The sequence below is a fragment of the Pavona decussata genome, unplaced genomic scaffold (genome assembly GCF_977016875.1).
Source record: "Pavona decussata unplaced genomic scaffold, jaPavDecu1.1 SCAFFOLD_300, whole genome shotgun sequence".
NCBI lineage: Eukaryota > Metazoa > Cnidaria > Anthozoa > Scleractinia > Agariciidae > Pavona > Pavona decussata.
The window spans coordinates 5,364,748-5,381,142 of record NW_028145697.1 but is presented as its reverse complement, the minus strand read 5'-3'; the positions used below and the strand labels follow the sequence as shown (position 1 = coordinate 5,381,142).

General features: G+C 38.8%; 3 pseudogenes; all 3 read left to right on the top strand.

Moving 5' to 3' along the window:
• LOC146454797 (uncharacterized) overlaps nucleotides 1-6,574 on the top strand; it is a 33,218-nt pseudogene extending 26,644 nt beyond the window's left edge.
• Nucleotides 6,575-9,222: 2,648 nt separating this feature from the next.
• On the top strand, nucleotides 9,223-11,790 carry LOC146454796 (uncharacterized; annotated as a pseudogene).
• Nucleotides 11,791-14,266: 2,476 nt separating this feature from the next.
• On the top strand, nucleotides 14,267-16,058 carry LOC146454795 (uncharacterized; annotated as a pseudogene).
• Nucleotides 16,059-16,395: the final 337 nt, after the last annotated feature.

Below are 16,395 nucleotides of genomic sequence, written 5' to 3'. Positions count from 1 at the left end.
TCTTCACCAAGATGCACAACCCCTCTGAAGGAGACGAAAGCAGGTGATGATGTGTACAACTATAAATGTGCACTCATGGCAGATTGCTTTTTATTTTTCGATTTTCTTGATGCCAGTAAAGAAAGAGATGGAGTACGGATTATGTGGCAATACAAAAACATTATGCTTTATTGCAAGGCAGATGGATCACAGAGCACAAAATATGCACTAGAATTTTTGTACCAGTTTTTCCTGGCGTATGCACTTTTATCCAAAAGAGACCGTGAGTTGTTTGTTTGGAACCGCTCTGTTAACAACAATGGTAAGAAAGGTGCTAATATCCTATTTGATGAAGATGCTGTAAAGCAAGGCATTCACAATCTTGGACCTAATGTCACCGAGAAGGCTGTTCAGAGATTACCATGATGAGATTTATGCAACTCCGAAATTCACAGCAGGGTTTGGGTGTCAATTTCCGGTTTTGTTCTGCTAGTGCAGTACAACATCTCTCATTACCTGATAATCATGTACTCAGCGGCTTTTGAAGCATTATCGTGTATTTTGCGGTTCATTGATCTGTTGTGAATGTCACGACATGGTTTAGGGAGGAAAACCAGATTATCTGAACATATATGGTAAACAAACAGTTAAAACAGTTGATATTTTAGACGTAACCTAAGTATCAACACTTGAAGTGTTGCGCAAATTTCTAAGAAGTGCGGTGAGCCGATGAGAATGGCGGCTGAGTCGCCTCTGTATTCTCTTCGACTAAATTGAGTTTTTTCGCCTTCTCTCTGTCGGAACAAAATCTGGTACGCTGTTTCAAGCGAATGGAGCAGCAGACTGCAGCAGAGCAGTTCTGGAACGCCATTTAAAGATGAGTTTCCTGAAATGTCCATCTAAGAGCTAGCCGATCAAAATGGCGCGCGAGTCAGTCCATCGTGGTTTGGATCCTCTTGGAAGAAGGATTTAGTCTGTGTTAGAACACTTTTTGGGATCATAACAAGAGCAATTCGATCCAAGAACCTGGACGACGGCAAAGTAACGTCTTCTGTTGAATTTAAAATGATCAAGGATATGATAAATTCTATACCGATCGATGAAATGGCGGGAAGAAGTCAGTTTCCCGCCATGCTTCAAGAGACACCTCCAACTTCGCCAGAAACTGATTGCTTGCAGTCACTTGAGGCTGATAATCCGTTTGCGACGGCAGCCAAATTAGAAAAATTGACAACTGGGCCTCAATTGAAGATAAAACAAGCTGGTGCCGTCGCTAATAACTGCCTGGATGTATTACAGGAGCAGTCTGGAAATGCTGTGACCTTGGTAAAGTCTTTGGCTATGCTTGTTGTACGGTGAACGGCAAAAACAGGATTTCGTAAGAGAAATTTTATCCTCGGCCCTAAATACAGTTGCCCATAAGCAGGGAATACGTAAGGCATTTGACACTGCTGAGCGATGACCTCAATAGGCAATATCTGAAAACTCTACGAGTGCCCGACTGGGTTCAGCTGTATGTGAAACTGAACTCAAAGTTACCCAATCAATCGTGGCAAAGTCTACTTAATTTTCTCAACATCAGTTGAAGTGAGGTAAGTTTTTCTTTTACTTGTCTTTGTCATCAATTTTACTCGCACTCAGGGAAGGGAATTTTATTCCTTGTTGGGTTGCTTCTTTTATCAAATATCCATCTCAGAATTTGACTTTTACTCCTCGCTGGAAGATTTGAAAGTGCGATAGTTTCATCAACATTTCAATTAATTTATTCTGAGATTAACTCTTTTCTCCTGGAACAACACAAGGCCAAAAATCATAGTCTATAGTATTAGGATTAAACTAAGGCCAAAAACCAGGTCTAAAGTGTTCAGCAACACATATTTCACTGATAAATACACGGTATTCCTTGTAGAAGAGAGAAAGATCATGAACATTTGAATCAGCGAATGATGATAATGATAATGATGACAGTTAAAAAATCCTTTCGATTCCGGATATATAATCCAGACTCTCAATTTTTTTCACATCTGTACGCTAGAAATCAACTGACCTAGGACTGCTGCTGACCACCGATGAAATCCGAGCACAGAAAGATATTGTCTTTTCTGTCACAAGGAAAACATTCAATTTGGAGCCCCTTGCTGATGAACTTCAGGGCTATGGTATTCGTTTAAAGATGGCCTTGATCTGGCAGACACGTCAAAGTCGTTTGCACCAAGGTGTATCATAGTCAGGAGTTCTTGAATTCAATCTTAAACTCGATGGAAGACCCCTTGCAGGTATATGATATCTGTGTATTCTATATTTAATTAGTTTAATTTTGTAGCAAAGTAAAAGGTTTATCAATTTGATGCTCTGAAGTACTGATCATAAACTTTTTACCAATTCCACCACAGCAATGTATGTTATGTTGCAAGCTCACACTTTTGAAAGTTAATTTGACACTAGCTATGATTTAATTACTGGCCATGAAAATGACAGTGGTAAGAAAGTCCACCCAATATAAGTGGCATTTTCTTTCATCATTCAGGGACAGTAAAATTGTTTTATAATATTGAAATTCAATTATACTTTTTTCTTCCACAGGTACATGTAGAGAGGAAGTCTCGGTTGGAGTTGTTACAACGATGTAGGCTGCTGGTAAGAGGTCTTGGGAATGCCCAGAGTGCACTAGCTGTCATTCCGATTGCTATTGCTAACCGTGCAGAGAAAAGGTAAATTATCATCAAAGCGTTACACTTTCGTGGGTATCTAAGCAATGGTAGATTTTGAGTCAGTTTGTTGGTTATGATATACAATTGATATGGTGGGCAATGTTTGCCAATTAACAGTGTTGACATAGATAAATAAGTTAATTGATATTAATATGTATTGTTGTTTCAACAACAAAGGAATTGTCATTGTAGAGGATCCCTTTTTAAATAATTTGAGTCCACCACTGAGGGTAAGCAACTTAAATTCCAGAGCACTTGCTATTCAGTTAAACTTGCATCATACACTGAAGTGATTTGTAATCAGCCTGAAGGATTTGTACTCTCATAATATTTTTGACAAGCAGACAAGCATTATATTAAATCCAAACCCAGTGGAGTACAATGTATGCTACTAACTTGATGGGAACTGTTAATAACAATTATTTGATTCTTGGTAAAGCGTGTTTTTGATCTATGGCTATTTTGCCGGAGTGAGGTGGAAAAATTAATAACAAGACTCAATGAAGAAAAAAAGGTCTTAAAGGCTGATGGGCTAACTGTTGATGGCAAACATTACACAGTAAAATTTAAAGGTTGTAAAATTTGCAATAATGATAAGATTTTGTGATCCACATAATACATTAAAAGACATACACAATCATATTAAAATAGATTTTAAATTGGCAAAGTTTTACCCACTCCATATCCTTCGTCCAATGGACTACACCTGTGAGTAGGCCTACAACAGTCACCCGGCTACAGTCTTGAAAAGTCCCTGAATTCCATCAAAAGGCCCAAATGAAAGTTCCCTAAAACCCATTTATCCTTGAAATGTCCTAGAATTCTTTTATAAGTACTTAAAAAGTCCTTAATTTGTCCTAAAGTAGACTGAGCATATCTGAGTTAAACCAAAGTTGATATTGCCTAGCATATATTTTATTCTTATTTTCCTAATGTTTGATGGGTGACAAAAAGCAAGAAGCCATGCAATGTTTAATTCCATTTCTTTAGGAACCCTGCACAGGGATTGTTCATAGTGCCCAAGGAATGTGTAAATCTTAGGTTTCTGAAACTTGCACTGTAGCTTTAGTTCCTTTGTTATATGTTGTTTGTTAGACTAAAATAACTACTATTTTCATTGCACAACCGATGTAAATGCATTATTTTCTGCAGTGACATTGGACTTGAAGGCCCTTTACATGCTGCTTGTCAAGCTTCATGACAACACATTTTCACTTGTTGCACGTGGGACTGAAGTTAAATTTTGTTTCCTTTGCCATGCATTACAGGTCTTTTGTAGCTTTCGCCTGTTGTGTGATTATTGTATAATAGTACTCATCATGGCATGATCGAGCGTGCCACAGAAAATTGTAGTTTCCAAAATGAATAAGATTTAACCTGACCATGACCTTACCATACACCATTCTGATCAGTGTTTTATCTCACGAAAGACACTTATTGGGAGCTACATGTGGTAGATGTTGGTCATTTACATACCAAGTTTGTCTACTACATGTTGTATGTGATGAATGTTGCCAATGATCACCACAAGTCTCTCGTTAGGTCAACAGTGGGTTGTTTAAGGGCATTCTACTGGCATGCCAAACGTCATGTGTCATGTGTCATCATCAGTGTAGTTTAATAGTATATACAATTTGTCAAATCACATTATGCATGCAAAGGAGACATAGCTAACCACCTTATTTTGAATTTACTTTCAGTGAATGTTTGGCCTTCCTGAAGTAGCAGAGGAACTTGGCTTTCATAAGCTGTGACTCTGTGAGAATTACTTACTCCAGGTTCTTCTTTGGAACAAGAAATACATTAAGAAAATTACATTTTTGCAAATTAATTTCACTGTTGATCATATTGGTTTGTTTGGCATACCCTTAAGAACAACAGAGGGGCTTGGCTTCTGTAAGCTGCAACTCTGTGAAAATTCAGTTTCCCCAGGTGTTTTTTTTGGGCACTATAAATTTAAAATAATATTTCTGTTTGTATATAAACATTTCTCTTATTTTGTAGGTAATTTCAATCAAGAAAACTTTGAGTGATTGGCTTGCCTAGAACAACAGAGAAGCTTGGCTTCTGTAAGCTGCCACTCTGTGGGAAATCAGTTTCCCAAGTGTTTCTTTGGGCACTATAAATTTAAAATAACATTTCTAGTTTTACATAACCATTTCTCTTATTTTTTAGGTAATTTGCACCAAGAATGAGTGATTGGCTTCCCTAGAACAACAGAGAAGCTTGGCTTCCTTAAGCTGCAACTCTGTGGGAATTCAGTTTCCCCTGGGGGGTTTCTTTGGCCACTATATATTTAAAATAATACTGTATTTCTGCTTGTACATAAACATTTCTCTTATTTTGTAGGTAATTTGCATAAGAAAACTTGAGTGATTGGCTTGCCTAGAACAACAGAGGAGCTTGGCTTCTGTAAGCTGCGACTCTGTGGGAATTCAGTTTCCCCAGGTTTTTTTCTTTGGGCACTATAAATTTAAAATAATATTTCTACTTGTACATAAACATTTCTCTTATTTTGTAGGTAATTTACATCAAGAAAACTTGAGTGATTGGCTTGCCTAGAACAGAGGAGCTCGGCTTCTGTAAGCTGCAACTCTGTACGCACGTGCGTACCTCGAAAATCTCAAAAAAAATTATTTTATTTATTTATTTGACTTATTTAATTATCTACTTATAGATTTTTTTGGTGAAAAGCTTGAAAAGCGTCTTATACACATGCCAGAGTTTTCTCTTATTATTGCTGCTAAAAGAAAACTGTGTGAATATTACACTATTCATTTTAGTATAAGAGCTCAAAGCCTGTGTCAACCTGCGCCGCAAAATTTCCTGTTGGCCGGAAAGCACATAGATTTATTCCCGGGACCCAGAGTGAACATTTTCTTTTCTTATTTACAGCATGGTTACCGTTTAGAATAAAAGTTAATGTTCAAGATTTTCGCTGCTAGAAAAAATGATAAGTTTTGTGCGCAAAACAAAATACCATACACCTTTAGTAGGGATAATTATGTACATTCTCACGGCAAAATAAAGAACCAACATCTCTAATATTTGTATCTTACTTCAGTAAGATCGATCTGGCTGTAACCCATTTCATTCTCAACTTCACTATTATCAGTATTAAATGATTAAAATGATTCAGATATTTTAATTTCGACCCAATCGTACTGTCGTTCAATGGTCTTTTGATTTTTAAGCGCAAACAAATGCGGCACTAAAAAAGCTATTAAACAAAATTGAAAATCCCACGCACTTTCAAATGATACACTTGTGATCGCGTTTATTATTTTGTTCGAGGTGATCGCGTTTATTATTTTGTTCGAGGTTTAATTAGAGCTAGATTTCCAGTCATCACTTTCCCCACATATTTTCTTTCTTATTAACAGTTGGTGAATAAGCCGCAAAGTCGATCCTACAAAGTCGATAAATTTGACAATTTATGCTGTCGTTGACAGACGGGAGTCTCAAAAATTATTTTTTTAACGCCTTTCGCGCAAGCAAAAATTTTGTCCTGTGGAGAAGCTACCTCCAGCAAATAAAAGACCTCCTGCCAATGTTTCGCTATTCAACAGAAAAACATCGGCAGGGGTCCTTGATTTCAGAAGTGCATAAATCTTGTCATGTATGCACAAAGTCCAACAGCATCGATACTGGGAAACCTTGATGATAGCATCAAGTGAATGTTGCCATCAGGCAAACATTCCCATGGAGGTCTGGAGAGGGACCTCATTAAAAAAAGAATTGAATTAAAAATATTCACTGAAGTTGGGGGACACAGCTACAAAACATTCAATAGCTTCAAAAAAGATAGGATTGCCAATTTAGATGCCTCTACCTTGCGCAAGTGGATAAAGGGCAAGATGAGCATTACTTGCAAAGGATTTTAGAGAAAAAAACTGAGGAATGTAGCTGTGCTAGAAAAAATACAGGGAAATGTATGGAAAGTTCAAACACGACCGAACGCTTTCTGGCAGCGCCTTATACTAGGATTTTTGGCATTGGGATGACTTTTAAGCATGGATCTAATTATTACTTTTAAAATTATTATTTCTTTTTTCATCCAGTCCAAGACTTAAGCCAAAGAAACAGTGCCAAAAGTAAATTCATTTACAAAGAAAAAGAATGCTTCCAAGAGATCAAGAGATCCTAATGATCCAACTTCTATTCAGGTATTTATCAATAATTTTGTTTCCTTAAAGTAGACATACAATCAAATTAATCTGAGAATAATTGCTTTAACCACAGGAAGAAAATAATTTTGAATTATTGCCAATATTTTGGGAGCATAAGGGACGATAATCTTATTGAGAAAAGACAATAACATATTATTACTTTTTGAAAAAAGTTGTTGATTTTAAAGTCTTCACTCTCGTCAAAGTATCTGCTTAATTTCAGTTAAAAGGGCTACTTGTTTGGAAGGAGGGTGCTAAATTATATCCTTGCATGGCTTTTCCAGAAATTATATACTATTAATTATTAATTATATTATTTAGAACAAGGAGGAAAAGATGTTAAAACGAGAGCAAGCCCATACCCAAGCGATGGCCTCCAAAAGGCAGAGTAAGGAGATTTTCAAGAGGCTTGAAAACATTTTGCAAGTAATTAGCTGCATGATAATTTATTGATACATGTTTATTTCTTGTTCTGTGGCAACTTTAGCATAAATAGCATGATGCTTGCATAACAGTGAGGGAGGATTGGATTCCATAATTGTATAAAAATGTTGAAATCGCAAAGACCCTTTTGTGCATTTTTGAAATACCCTCATTAATCTCACATGTTTTGTCTTTGGAGAAAACACTTTGAACAGCGTGAGTTTGACAAGCAATTCGGTTATTTTTCGCTCTGATTAGCCAATGAAAATGGCATGTGAGCATGACTTTGCAGATCTTTTGCAAGGAATTGCCATCTTGGGAAATTTCCACAGATAAACACGACTCATAAACCGAACCACTTCTTTGGGAACGCCTTCTTTATTGTTGTATCATATCTGTGGAATTTGTGCGGTTTACCTAGCGGTAAACAAGCACTGCTATAGTAAAAATTATTGCCGGAATTGGCGAGAGTTGGCATCGAATCTAACTATTCCTTCCTTTGCAATGAGAGAACAAACAATTCACTAATTTCTTTCCTTCCAACGCGAGTGCTTGTGAGACTGATTCAGAGGTGAGGAAAGTGACGTTTTATACAACAAGTATGCAAGAGCCATGGAGCCTTGTCAATAGTTTAAATTACTTCTCGGATTGGCACAGAGCACATTAAGCCGTTGCTATCTGTCTAAGGTACAAACGAAAACTCCGCCAACTGATGTAATCCAAGAAGGAAAGGTGTGCTGAACCAATCAGGAGTCAACAAGGGTCTGCCCTGACAGTGGAAGAGGTGGAGTCAGCTGAAGGAAGATCCTTAAAGCAGCCCAGAAAGTCGCTTTTTCAAGAGAGATGGGAATGTTAAAGCCACTCCAAGAAGGACAAGACAGAGCTCCAGTCAGCATAAGAAGAGTGCCGTAAAAACAACAAGTTCGTTATACTGCCTTTACCCATTCCTTGACCATGATGGAGGACTGCGGGTAGGTTGTGGAATCCAGCGAGGGAAATTTACAGAAGATACGAAGTTCTCAGTCATCCTTCACAGGGTAGGTAACGTAACAAGCCTTATCATCAAGAACTTCCATGGGAAAGTTCAGCATCAAGGTTGTAGTCTCCATCGGACGCTACGCTACGAAACCACTGCTCGCAGGATAGGAGCTACTATGCAAGTATAGTTTTCAAATAACTGGTTGAGACAGAAATTGATGAAGGATTTGTATTATGTAATTAGTTTTACAGACGTGTCTCTAGGTACATGAATTTCCTGTTTGCCACACTGAAATGTTTTGTTGGTGAGGTCACGTATTACTAATTTGATCATTTCTTTGTTAATCAGGCTGCAACCAGAGATAGTATTTCTTGTTTGTTAAGTGTCTACAAAGATGTGACAAATCTTTTTTAGTGATCGATCTATTAAAACGTGGACAAAAACATGGAAACGTGGACAAAAACATGGATACTTTTTGCAGAAAGGACCATAAAAGTCAAGTTAAAGGTGTCAGCGTCCGCTTAATAGAGGTGTCCATTGAATACAGGTACTTTTTACAGTAAATGTGGGGAAGATTCTTTGTATTGGCTTGCTAATGAAGAACTCCCCAACAGAAAGTTTACTTCCTTATTGTCACTACTGGATAATTTGGGACTTGAAGAAATGAAATACTTGAATCAGGATCACCTGGTCCTGTACGAGAGATGTTTTTGGTTCTTGGCCAAGTTAGCTTCATAAATCAAATTTTGTGGGTTTGCTATGTGATGATGTCACTGATATTTCTGTTTTGGAACAGTTCGTATGTTTTGTTCAATTCTTTGACTCTGAATCTGGCAAGCTGCAAACTGATTTCCTGTTGGTAGAAAATGTCCTAAAAGACTCTGATAGCCAGGATCCACACTATCACACAGCCTGCTATCAACCCTTTGGTGGCCGTTTTTTGTTGGACATCGAACTTGAGATGTCGTCCCTTTTTCAGCCAAGGATTGTTACAGCGTGGGTCTGGGATGTCCCAATCGCCAACGAATCTGTAGTGTTCCTTCTCTCAGATCCTCGGTTTGATCGGTCAGACGCTGCCAGAGGTGTGTTGGTGGACCAGTCGCGTTAAAAGAGATGTGTAGCATTCCCTTGCCTTGACCTCTCTTGGAACACATGGTCTTTGATTTTAGCGATTGCAAGATGTTGATGGGTTGGGGTTCGCTGAGCAGGAGATGTGTTCTGAAATGAATGGCTTCGCAGGTTCTTGGATGATTGTCTACTAGAAAGTAGTCATAGGGTCGTTTGGTGGCTTTTTTATAGAGTTCCCGAAACCTCTGGCTGTTCCCCATCCAACAGTTGCACGAAGACTTTGATTTAATGTGGGTCAGTGGGATTTCGAAAAAGCACTGTGTAATGGTAATTCCAATTTCTACTGGTTTGCTTGCATTCTCCCAGATACAGGTTTTGGGTCAGTGTGACAGCAAACAGGTCCAAGTGGTGGGTACAGCATGTCAGCAGCTGAGTGATGCAAGGTGATTGCACTGTCTCGAGCATGAGATCATCTACAATCAACAACCCTAGATGCGTCCAACATGAAAAGAGCGCTTCCAGGTCTTCGGGAAGGGTTTGATGGAACCCCACCCCGAGCTTCTCGAATTGATCAAAGATGGGTTACCATTACGAGCTGTAGCAATACTCTATTTTTTGGAAGTGACAGGGAGATCCATCGTCGTGGCGAAAATACACAGGCGCATCGCACAGCAACTAATAGACAGGTGGTTTTGCCACGGAGTGAGGGTCCCACGATTTGAAAGTTGGCAGGCACTTGCAAAGTTGCGTCGTAGCTGGTCATCATGGTGACAACAAAAAAGACGATTCAACAACTTCATTGAAAGTGGGTCATTGAAATCCCATGGGTCTTCATGAAAGAGACTTTTTGATATGAACATAATCTCCATGGGTTACATCTTAGATACTAAACTTCAATTGAATTGTCTCGATAGTGTGAGCTTAGATTTTGTTTGCCTTTAAGATAAAGGCATGAAAATGTTATCCCAGTGAATTTGGATAATAATAGCAAACTTCAAGCAAAGTAACTAGTTAACTAACAAAGAAATAAACAAACAAATTATACATGCATACATACCTCCTCCTCCTACTACTACTACTACTGCCCTCTCCTCCCTTGCCATGACAAGGGAGGCACTATTGTCTGTCAAATCAGAAAGAACTATGAATGTGCAGTTCCAGAGAACATCCATAGCCACCCGATAGAAGTAACAAGGTGTATGATAATAAGCGGGACTTTTCAGTGATTTGGGGTGAGGAAGGGTCAAACCAAATAAACATTTTCTGGTATGGATCCTTTCAGAGTTTACATTTAGGCATACATTGTCCCGGGGGGGGGGGGGGGGGGGACAACGGCCTATACCGGGACGCTCCACCTCAAAGGGGTACCTTTTTCATGCTTCAGGTATATGAAAGGGTAGGGATTTCACGAGTCACAGTATATGAATGGGTAGGGAAATCTGTCGTTCAGGTATTTAAAAGGGCCTCCATTCTAAGGGTTAAAAAGGGGATGCAGTGTTCTTAAGTAGGTTTCTGAAAGGGGTACTATTTTCCAATGGAAGGTATATGAAAGGGGTACTTTTTCTGCCAAAAGTGGTATATAAAAGGGTAAGCGGTCGAACCTCGGGGCGGAGCCTCCCCATATTAAATATTTTTTAGTACCCCCCAAGATACAAGATCTATGACTGCCAACATGGCCCTGCCAGAAAGAAATCTAAGAAGAAACAAAATCTCACCAAAAGGTAACTTTTGAGTTCAAGTTAGAAATGGAGCATGAATGTCATTAAGTTGCACTTAGAATGAGCCTCACATAAGGGAAGGGGCAATAAACCAATTGACAAATAAATGTACTTTTCAGGAAAATGATCATTCATTCAAAGGAAGGAGGTTTTTGCATCAAGACAGTATCAAGTTTGGCTGCCCTGCTCAGATAGTAATGTCAGAAGTTATAAGGTTTCCAAGTTACAAGGTAATTTTATGTCCTTAAATTACAAGAATAGAGTATACATGGTCCTCTGTCCTGAGGCGGTGAAGGAACAGGGGAAGGTAGAAAAGTAAATAAAAATCTCATTCTCAGCCCAGTTTTGGGTAAAAACTTCAGTCTGTTAGAAGCACTTTTTCATCACCTTATTGCTCACTTTCAAGCCCTGATATATATACCCCAGAGTTTATTTCCCACCCACTACAAAACTGAATTATAATTGCCACTTGTACATTACGTAGCATTTACTGGCAACGAGGTAAAACGAAATAAAAATGACCTGCCCAGACCACCCATAGAGAATATCAGTATCAGTCAATCCCGCTTTTGTTTCTTTTTGTGCAGGTTACTGATGACACAGAGTGGCTCTAGCCTGTGTTGCAGCCAGACTTGTCACTCAAGACCTCAAGACCTATAGAGAACTCGATATAGTCCATCTGCAAAACTGCTCCAAACAGCTTGTTCTGGTATCTCGCAGGTTTGCAGGGATATCTGTAACTATTTTTGATTGGCTCAATTTCTAACGTGTTCTCCGATTGGATATTTCCCCATTAAGCCATATCACGCAATACTGTACAAAGCAAAAAATAAAATTTGTACAGGTTGCAGTACACAACAATTTATTTGCATATCAAAAGGTCAAAGTGGTTATGCCTGATTCGTCGGTTTTTTGTAATTTATGCTGTCATGATACAGCAAAGAGTAACGAAAGAGTTTTGCTCGTTAAGGGATGGAAACAATTTGACGTTATCGCCGAAATCGCCAAGTCTCGATTTATCTTTGAGATCGATCGAGAACAAATACATCTGTAGAAACTGTGTTGCAAAATTGAAGAAATGACGAGGACTTCTCGAGCAAGTAGAAAAATTAGAACAAGAACTCAGAAGCCTGAATCAAAGCGAAATTTCATTGGCATTGAAATGATCAGAGGAAATACATATCGGTGATCAGGATGGCCCGACCTCCAAGAAAGTCTGCAAGGGATCTGATGAGGGGTTTTCCCTTGTGCCTTCCTCGCCTGTTCGTAACGAGCGAAGAACGTGCCTGTCGCCAGTTTCACCGGTCCTAAACAGCCAGAGTGTACTATCAGCCAGGGAAAATGATGGAAGAGGTGGAAATAAATCGCCCCAGCCAAAGAACAAATCCACTGTTGATGTTTCGGTAAAGGTAAATTGGCCATCCAAACCTAGTGCTAAGAGAAAACTTCCCGAAGATCTGGAATCATTGGGGAAAACGTTGGTTTGTGGAACCTACAAGCAAATTGCACAGTTTCTCCTGAAGGATCTCGAGAAGGAATGTTCCCAAATGTGCTTGAAGAAAGATCCTAGTTGCTTAAGAAAAACGGGCAGGGAAGACATGTTGTCATTCAGCAAGGAAAAACTGTCAACTGAGATTCAGGACAGGGCCCCCTTGTTTTATTCCATCCTCCCAGCAGCCGCAGTAAACCAAAGAAGTAAGGCGAAAAATCCTTCTCCCCAAGCTGACTTTGGTGCTATTGGAATGGCAGCTGCGGTATGCTTGCAAAATAGGTCCCAGTACATGATTGCAGTCCAGCTCTTAATAACTGACTTTTCGTATCATTCGAATTGGGTGGTAAGTAAACTAGCGTAGTATCTTGTTAAGATTTGTGATCTTACATGCTTCACGGACAAATCAAATTATACTGCATCATGTGTATAGTAATATGCTTATAATTATATTCAGATTGTTTGTAAATTTTCAAAAAAAAATTGACCTTGTTTTCCATTGCCTCGATTATATTTAACTCATGATTAAACAAACAATGATAGTAAACAACACTCTGATGTGCTAGGTTTAATAGCCTTGAATGTACAGATTTAATTATTGAGTCAATTCCCTTTTTTGTAACTGTCCCAATAAGGAAGGCCCTATCCACTTGGAGGTTTAATTAGTCAATTATTTTATAAGTGACTGATATTTATTTGTTTTGTTATTTTTAAGGCCACACTTGCACGTTTTAAGACCTTACGTCTGGCCACTAGTCACACCTACCTGTACAAGAAACTTGATGAGTTTGGCAAGGATCATGACAAAACCATTTGTGATGCCATCATCCATCAAGGGCAGTTCATGGCTACTAGGTGCCAAAATGGATGTCAACATGTAGAGCCGCAACACCCCCAAGCTGTTCAAGCCGATACTGGATGGAAGCTCGTTTTTGACAACCTGGACTATACCCAGGAAGTGCACTGGATGACAGAGGAGCATCAAAATGTGGACTGTCATTATGTCACAGCAATGAGGACAGAGAACAGGGTGTCTGGAAACGAGCTGAGTGATGACCCACCAACTGTAGGTGTCCTTGGCATGGAGAATGGAAAGTGTTTGCCTTCCAACATCGACAATGCCAGACAGCGTGACAACTACCTTAAGGTGGTAGAGAGGATTCTGGTGAACAATATACCATGCCTCGCATTTCTGTCTGATGTGTGTACCGGACACATAAAACACAACTATAGCCATGAAATGGTTGACAAAACAAACACAGTAAGTTAACTGATTTTGTGTTATTGATTTAAGTTTTTATATCAAATATTAACAGGGAGAAACTTTGGTGCTAAACAGAGAAAATTGACTATAGGTACAAAATAACAATGGTTTGTTTCTATCTATTTTTTCTCAAGACAGAATTGCGATGCTGTCTACAAGTATTCAACTCCCAGCCTAACTTCTCCCCTATGATTTTGAAAAAAAAAAAACATTGGAAGTTAGGGTTATTATGAATGTGATTTCATTTTTTTAATGCATGGGTTTTTGGGTAGATCTACGGTATTAATATAAAATAAAGTAGATTACCAGTCATTACTATAGTCCCTAAGTTACTGTTCAATCCTGGTTGTTTAGCAACCATATCATCACTATTTTGTACTGTTGGCATGTAGAATAGGGACATTTTACTGTTGAAAAGAGTAACTGAATTATAATTTTTCATTTTTTTTTTCAGACATTTCTTGGGATGATTTATGAAAACGAGAATGATGCTGATGGCATTTTAAGAGTATTGGAGCAGCTACACAAGTATGTTCCACACCATGGTGATGATGAAGATCAGGTGTATGGAGAGCAAGGCGTGGTTGGTGACCAGCTAAGTGTAGAAAGAGCAGCAAATGGCCACTGCTCGTTGTCCAATGGCTTCACACCCAAAGAAAGACTGGAGGGACTACATTTTGAAATTGCAGACTGACATGCAGGCAACAAGTTCTTAGAGGTAAACTAACAACTCCATGAGAACAATTCCATCAATCCTTAATATGTTAAAAGCTAATCAATACGTCAGAATTGTCACTTTTAAATTCTTAGATTTAATAACAATTTGTATCTATATTTCCTTTAGAAGGAAATTTAAACAGCATTTTATTCCATTGTCATTTTTTTCAATTTTCAATATGTGGTTTACTAAACATTTTTTTTTTATAGCTTGATTAATTTCAAATATTTTATCATTATATTTTAGTCAACACAGTGTTTATTCTTTAATTTTTTTATTTTACTTCACTGATCAGCTTTGTATTTGATATGAAATTTATATGTAGGTTGCCTTCTCCAACCTGTACAGTGGTGCCTCTGCAGCTGACAAGCGTACCCTCTACAGTGACAGAAACCTTATCAACCGAAGAAATGTCAAAGGTGATGTCACATCTGCAGCAAATGCTTGTCGTAGGTTCTTTCAGTTAGAAGTGGAATCACGAGTAATTGCTGCAGCTGCTGAAGTCCTTGGCATTACAAGTTCGGACCAAGACAGGCCAACCAAGAACTTGCTCCCAAATCCTAAGAATGCCACAACTGAGGCTAAACATGCCTACCTAAGACGAGTAGCAACGCTGGTTATTGATGACTATGTGATTGACCAACCAAGAAATGAGAAGATGCGACAGTCAGCAGGAATCATCCAGTATGAAAGTACAGCCAGACAGCAAGAATTAACACCAGATGGCAGATTCAGGTGCAGGGCTCCCGGTTGTACAAGAACGTTTGCACATGATGGTAAGGTTAGACGAGACCATGAAGCAGGCCACCGACCCCCTGTTATTATTGACCCTCCTCCAAGAAGTTTGTTTGTCATTGATACAGCTGTTGATGAGGAAAAAAGAGATGACATGCTGTCCTTTCAGAAAGCCCTCCTAGATTACGGGATGCTTATCCTGAACTTTTGGGATGGCATTTTCGAAGGTGATGAGGATCATGTCAAACGCTGTTGGAAATTTTTCCTACTGTACCTGAAGCACCAGGGTGGGTCCTCTAATAAGTATGCCCTGGAAGCCTTATACCTGATGTTTCAGATTTATGCCCTTCTGAGCCCACAAGCAGCTCACCACCTCATCGGGAACAAAACTGCCAAAAACAAGCCTGGAGTGGGTGGGAATATCTCCCTGGACCTACTTCTGGAGTTCTTTAACAAGTTTGTGAAGGAGGTTATAAAGAAGCTTGGTCCAGGTGCTACACGGAAGTCACTTGATAGAATTTGCCACTCTGTTGATGTGACGAGTGAGCTGATGCATGACTTTGACCATGCCATGTCTGCTTTTAAGAGATCAGGTAAACATGTCCAGAAATCAGTTAAGGGTGATCTTGCGAAGATTGTGAATGAGCTTATCTCTAATAAAGCATTCCATCACACTCCAGGCCGAAAGTACCATCACTATGCACAAGTCAAGCCAAGTATTTTATGTGGCTTTGACAGGCAAAAAATGTTTCATTGGATACATGATCACAAGAAGTACATGATTCTACATCGGCATGCTAGATAGAGTTTTTGTTTTATACTTTCAAGAATTTAAGGGGCTATATGTCATAATGATTTTAGTTGTAAGATTAAATCTCAGTGGCTTAATACCCATACATAAAAACCATATCCTGTCGAGTTATAAGATATCAAACAAATTTCATAAGGGGAACACTTAAACCATAAAAATATTTGGGGATGAAGCATTTAATCAACTTTTTGAAGTTTCAAGCCATGACTCCTTCATTGCCATCCTTTACAACAGATGACAGGAAACAGTGCCATATAGTCTTGAATTAAACAAAACTGGCCCTTTCAACTTACAGTTGGACAATAATATTATTGCTCTCTATTTGACAGTA